The sequence below is a fragment of the Lactuca serriola genome, chromosome 9, assembly GCF_051521515.1.
Source record: "Lactuca serriola cultivar US96UC23 chromosome 9, Lser_US96UC23_V15, whole genome shotgun sequence".
Lineage (NCBI taxonomy): Eukaryota > Viridiplantae > Streptophyta > Magnoliopsida > Asterales > Asteraceae > Lactuca > Lactuca serriola.
In genome coordinates, this window is record NC_136416.1 from 61,967,808 (window position 1) to 61,974,532 (window position 6,725).

Sequence of the window (6,725 nt, forward strand, 5' to 3'; positions counted from 1 at the left end):
AAACTACAGAAAGAGAAGTCGAATCACGAGGGACCGAAATGCTCGGGGGATAAGGAGAGAAAGACTCTTGAATCAAGAGAATGGTGCAAGAAATATGAGAGCCCAAGGCTCTTATTTATACTAATTGAATTTTCAAAAACTACCCTCCATAATTACTTAATGACCTTTTAGTTATATAAACAACTAAATACCCATCTATAATACTATTTTACATGGATTTAATGATATTTGTACTAAACTAATTTCGAAAGAACTCAACATTAGTCTTATAATGACCGCATCGTCGATACCTTTCTAATGATATATACATATGTATATATATGTGTACGTATACATGATTTATACTTTATTTTAATACGTAAATATGCTATTATAATTTGTAACTCGTTCATACGAACTCCGTTTTTGACGTTCTTTATATCCACGCGTAGGTGGAGACGTACTCTATAACTTTCGTTTAGACTCCGTCGGCTAATTTTGACTTTATTTTTAAAGTTATATTTTTAACAGGCCGGGACAGGATTGGTCCATTAAAATCTCATAACTTCTTTATCCGATGTCCATTTTTGTCTGTCTTTTTATCGTTACGCTACTAATAACGAGATCTTCGATTCTCGTTTAGGTTGTGTCGGCTAAAAATCAATCGATCTAAAATTCGAATTTCGGGCTGTACACCGCTAATCTGAAACTTCAAAAAATCATAACTTCTTCATACGAAGTCAGATTTGGGCGTTCTTTTTATAGATGTTCTTAGTTTAACATATTCTACGACTTTCGTTTAGAACGCTAAGGCTAAATCTCACTCCATCATAAATTTACTATTTACGCTTCCCGGCGCCGTGCCGGTGCCGACGCGAAACTTCGACGGGTCATAACTTCTTCGTTATAACTCGGATTTCGGGGTTCTTTATATGTACGGAAACCTTGTGACATATTCTACAACTTGGTTAAGATTATTTATTCTAAATAATCTTTTTGTCGAAAAGTCGTTTTCGACCCCTATTGCCTCTAAATTGACTAGCCCGGATCTGCGGGCGTTACATCCCACTAGCCTTGATATACACACAAAACTCATCTTCACTCCTAGAGAAACCAAACTCTTTGACTTTCTCATGGAAGCAAAGATTCCAGCTGCGAGATGCTTGTTTTAATCCATAAATGGATTTCTCAAGCTTACACACTCTATTGGGAAACTTTGCATCGACAAAACCCTCTGGCTGATTCATGTAAACATCCTCAGCTAGCTTCCCATTAAGGAAAGCAGTCTTGACATCCATCTTCCAGATTTCATAGTCACGAAAGGCAGCTATGGCGAGCAATATCCTGATAGATTTAATCTTGGCTACTGGCGAGAAAGTTTCATCATAGTCAACCCTTGGGGTTTGTGTGAAACCTTTCGCAACCAGTCTAGCCTTGAATGTGTGTATATTCCCATCCATGTCTGTCTTCTTCTTGAAGATCCATTTGCAACCAAATGTCTTACGACCTGGTGCATTATCAACCAAATTCCAAACTTGGTTGTCATACATGGACTTTATCTCGATGTCCATTGCCTCTTTCCACTTGGAAGCCTCTGGGCCTGCCATTGCTTCCTTATAAGAGACTGGTTCATCTAAATTCACCAGTGTCCTATCACCGATGAATGTGTCACCGTCTGAAGTAATATGAAAACCATACAACTCAGGTGGCACACTCACCCTAGTGGATCTTCGAAGAGGTAATGATTTATCAACTGGCTCAACATGAACTATTTCCTCTGGTTGAGTGCTAGTGTCATCTAAGGTTCCTTCATTAGTTGACTCTTGAATCTCTTCAAGGTCAATGTTACTCCCACTGTTCTCTTTGAATATGAGCTCTCTTTCTACAAAGACTCCTCTTCGAGCTACAAACACCACGTTCTCACTAAGTCTGTAGAACAAATATCCAAAAGACTGTTTTGGGTAACCAATGAAAACACATTTCTCACTTCTTGCTGTTAGCTTGTCGTGAGTCTCTCGTCTTACGAAAGTTTCACAACCCCAGACTTTAATATGTGCTAACGAGGGAACTTTCCCTGTCCAAATTTCGTGAGGTGTTTTGGCAACCTTCTTTGTCGGGACAAGATTTAGGATGTGGGCGGCTGTTTCTAAGGCATAGCCCCATAAATGAATTGGAAGTGGAGCACGACTCATCATAGAACGAACCATGTCTAACAAGGTTCGATTACGCCTCTCGGCCACACTATTTAACTGTGGTGTCCTAGGAGGAGTCAATTGTGAGACTATCCCACATTCCTTTAGATAGTAGTTGAACTCAATGCTAAGATACTCTCCGCCTCTATCGGATATAAGTACCTTTATTTTCCTGCCTAATTGATTTTCGACCTCATGTTTAAACTCTTTGAGCTTTTCAAAGGTTTCTGACTTATGTTTGATTAAGTATACATAACCATATCTACTATAATCTTCAGTGAAAGTCACATAAAATCAATTAGCATCTCTTGTGGTTGATCTGAAGGGCCCACACACATCTGTGTGTATGAGATCCAACAGACCTTCACCTCTTTCACAAGACCCTGTGAATGGTGATTTTGTCATCTTTCCCAAAAGACAAGATTCACACAGATCATCTGATTTTAGGTCAAATGATTCCAACACTCCATCCTTTTGGAGGTGGACTATGCGTTTCTTGTTAATGTGTCCAAGACGACAATACCACAAGCATGCCTTGTCTACACTATTAGACAAGTCAATATTAAACACACTATTTCCTAAGCTGTCAACACAAGTCACTGTTTCATACACACCATCACAAGGTAAAGCTTCAAACACGAAAACACCATTCTTATAAACCGAAATTGAACCATTCAAATCATTAAAAGAATATTTAAAACCTTGTCTGAAAAATGCATGAAATGAAATAATGTTTCTCGTCATCTCAGACGAATAGCAACAATTCAATAAATCTAATCACATCATTACTAAGCAAAAGTTGATAAACTCCAATCTTGGTCACTGGTGAAGACTTCTTGTTTCCCATGATCAAGTTTATCCTTCCTCGCTCTATCTCCTCACTTTCCCTTAGCCCCTGCAAATCAGAACAGATGTGAAAACCACATCCTGTGTCAAGGACCCATGAACGAGAAGATAATGAGTTATTAGAAGAAATAGTGTAAATACCTGCCAAAGATGGCTTCACTTTGCCATCTTTGATATCCTGCAGATATTATGGGCAGGTTCTCTTCCAATGCCCCTTTTGATTGAAATAAAAGCAAACAACTTCCTTTGGATCAGAAACATGGGGAATGGAAGCATTGGGCTTAGCTTTCGGGCCACTACTAGATGACCCGACTTGGACCTTTGCCTTCCAGTTTTGCTTAGGAGGACCTTTCCTCTTTTTCCCCTTTCCCTGTCCAATAGCTAGAACAGGAGCACTTGCAGGAGTGGAGGCTATACTTTTACCCTTCATCCCTGCCTCAGCAGTCTGCAACAAGTTGTGCAATTGGGCCAGTGTCTGCTCAGTGTTGTTCAAATGGTAAGTTAAGATAAACTGACCATAACAATCAGGCAACGATTTCAAGACCATGTCAATGGCCAATTCCTCATCAAAATGAATGTTGAGCTTGACCAAACGCTCTATGTAGCGTTGCATTCTTTGCACATGAGATACAACCGACTCCCCCTCTTTCATCTTGCAAGCCATGAGTGACTAGACTACTTCAAACTTTTCTTGACGAGATCACTTATGGTACTTTTCCATAAGATCCTTGTTCATCTCAAAAGGCTAGTATTCCTTATAGTACCTTTGCAGTTCTGGGGACATAGTTGCGACCATGATGCATGCCACTTTGGTAGCATCATCATAGTGCTTCTTGTAGGCAACATACTCTTCGGGAGTGGCTTTGGACTCATCAAGTTCTTTGAGCTCCTTTTCAAGGACATACTCTTTGTCCTCAAATCTAAGTGCCATCTTGATGTTACGCATCCAATCATTATAGTTAGAGCCATCCATAACGACTTTGGAGCAAATGTTGAGTAAAGAGAAGTTATGGTTGGAGGATGATGAAGCAGAAGTGTTTCCAGGAGTAGACATCTGAAAAGAAAGATAGTTTTAGTTAGATTTCAAGACACCTCAATATAATAACCCAAAGTATGATATCAAGGTTAGGACCCAACTATGACGATTTACAACTTAGAAATGGGATGCCGAGATCCAAGTTCAAATCTCATAAAGGTAGGTGAATGACGATTCACCAATTCCACCATTAGACAAAATAAACGAAGTGAAATTCCTAATTCTTTTGAGATACATTAAAAACTATTTAATGTCATGTTTTAATCTCGGATTATGCTCTACTATTTGTGACTGGGATACCGAGGATCACAAACTAGATGGGAATAACCATGCAAATGTGCTTGGTAACCTTATTGTCTTTATCATTAACTATTGATGTGTCGGTAAACCACACACGCTCCATCAAAATGATAATTATAAGATACCCATTACTACTCGTTATTAGTGCCTATTAGTGTGCCGGTTATCCACACACGCTCCACCAACGACCAATAAAGCATAATGTGCAATTTCATGGATTAGCATACTTTTCACATTTTTCCTAAAGTAACTAAAGTTGGGATTTTTGTAAAATAATGTTCTAGTACTTTCTTTAATAACATTATACTTTTAATGAGATGTAGTTGTCCTATCAAATCCGTTATGCTAACGACCCTCCACTAATTAAGGAAGCGGTGGGTGAGAGTGGACACCCATTCAACTACCATTTTATAGGCAATTTCCTTATACCCCCCTTATAGACTAGCTTCGTGAATGAGGCATACTAGTGATTTGACTAACCATACTTTTATACATATATAATATTTAACTTTTAATTATAATATATATAAGGTGTGTTTTAAACTTTTTTAAAACTTTAGGGTTTATATATAAATTTCGAAAATTAAGCCATTAATTTTAAATTTTAAATAAACCAAATAACTAGATTTAATATTTATCTATTAATTAACTTTTAATTAATTTATTAAATCTTGTAAGGATTATCTAATCAAATTAAGCAATTAATTTAATCCTAATCCTTATCCCTCTAAATTTCGAAAATTAGGGTAAAGGATAATTATCCAATTAATCTAATCAAGTAACAATTATCCAAAACAAGAAACCCTAAAAATACTAAGCAGATTTCGAAAGGGAGGAGGCTAGGGTTTTTCAAAACCCTAACCCTAATTTCGATTAGGGTTCATGGAGGCTAGGGTTTTTCGAAAACCCTTTGAACCAAAAACCCTAGAAATCGAAAATTTGGCCTTTTAGGGTTTAATAGCTATAAACCCTAATTTGCAATTCAACTATTATAGCAATTCAATTTAAAACAATAAAGGCTCTGATACCACTGATGGATTTTAGGTAAAATAAATAAACTAGAAAAACAATTCCTAAGTTCACATGCAACTTACTTTGAATCTATGTTTTAACTATTGAACATATAACTTTGAATTGCAAAACAAGAACCCTAGAGGAGAGAGGCTATTTTCGAAAATATAAAAACTAGGGTTTAGGAGTTACATACCTTTCAATTTTTATAGCAAACAATTGACAATCCTCTTGATCTTGATCTTGATCTTCTTGGAAGCTTAGCACCACAAATGTAATGCCTTTAATGGAATCACACCCAAGAACTAGCAAGAAGGAAACTAGAAGGAGAGATAGGGAGGGAGTATGCAATTCTCGGCCTAGGGTTTCTTCAAAAGAAGGAGTGCCCAAAATGTGAGCCAGGAGGCTCCTTATATAGCTAAGGGATCTAGGGTTTAAGGAAAAACCCTAATGTTCCTTGCTTAGGGCCTAAGCAAACCCAAGGGCCTTATCCAAGCCCCCATGGATGAAATCATTAGGGTTTCCCCTATATATTTCGTCCACCCTCTTCCAAGAGGTTTCTGGAGCCTTCCACTCAACTATTAGATAATTGGAAACTAGTCCCTGCACTTTATAATTAATACAGTTAACCCTAAAATTAATTCTAATTAATTTATGGCTAACTATTAATTAAACATTATGATTTCTAATCAATATATTAATCTTTTAACATATTAATAAATCATTTATATTAATTTATTAATCTTATAATAAATCAATATCTCCCCTTTCATAATTTCCTTGTCCGGTTGCTAGGTTTGAGGGCAACCCAAAAGGACTGTGCTGCTATCAATTCAAGTACATACCAATTATAGTTATGGGCTTAGACACCTAATCCAACAAATACGTGTTATGTGTATATTTTATTGTTATATGTGTGAATGTATATTCACTTTCTTCTATCTCGTAGATATGATTTATTCTCTATGAAATACGTGTTATGTGTATGTGTCGAATCTGTTGATTGGAATATGTATTGAATGAAAATGTTATACAGGTTTTAAACTATGTATAAAAATATATATTTTTATCTACTAATATGTTGGGTAGAACATGGGTAGATAGTTGATGTGTGATAAATAGATGAGAGTCCTCGATGTTGTTGTTGTTGATCTAGTTATTCAGCGGAGTATGGATAACGACCACAGACTCTTTCTAGACAGTCATGTGGAACGCTAGCAGGCTCATAACATGTAGGTGTTGTGAATGATGTGTTCATCGATGTACTTTATCCCCCTCACGGTTGCCTTTAGGACATCTACTGTTGAGGAAACCCCTTTGCAGTATTGTCCCCAATGAAAATCCTAGATTAGGTCCCTTGA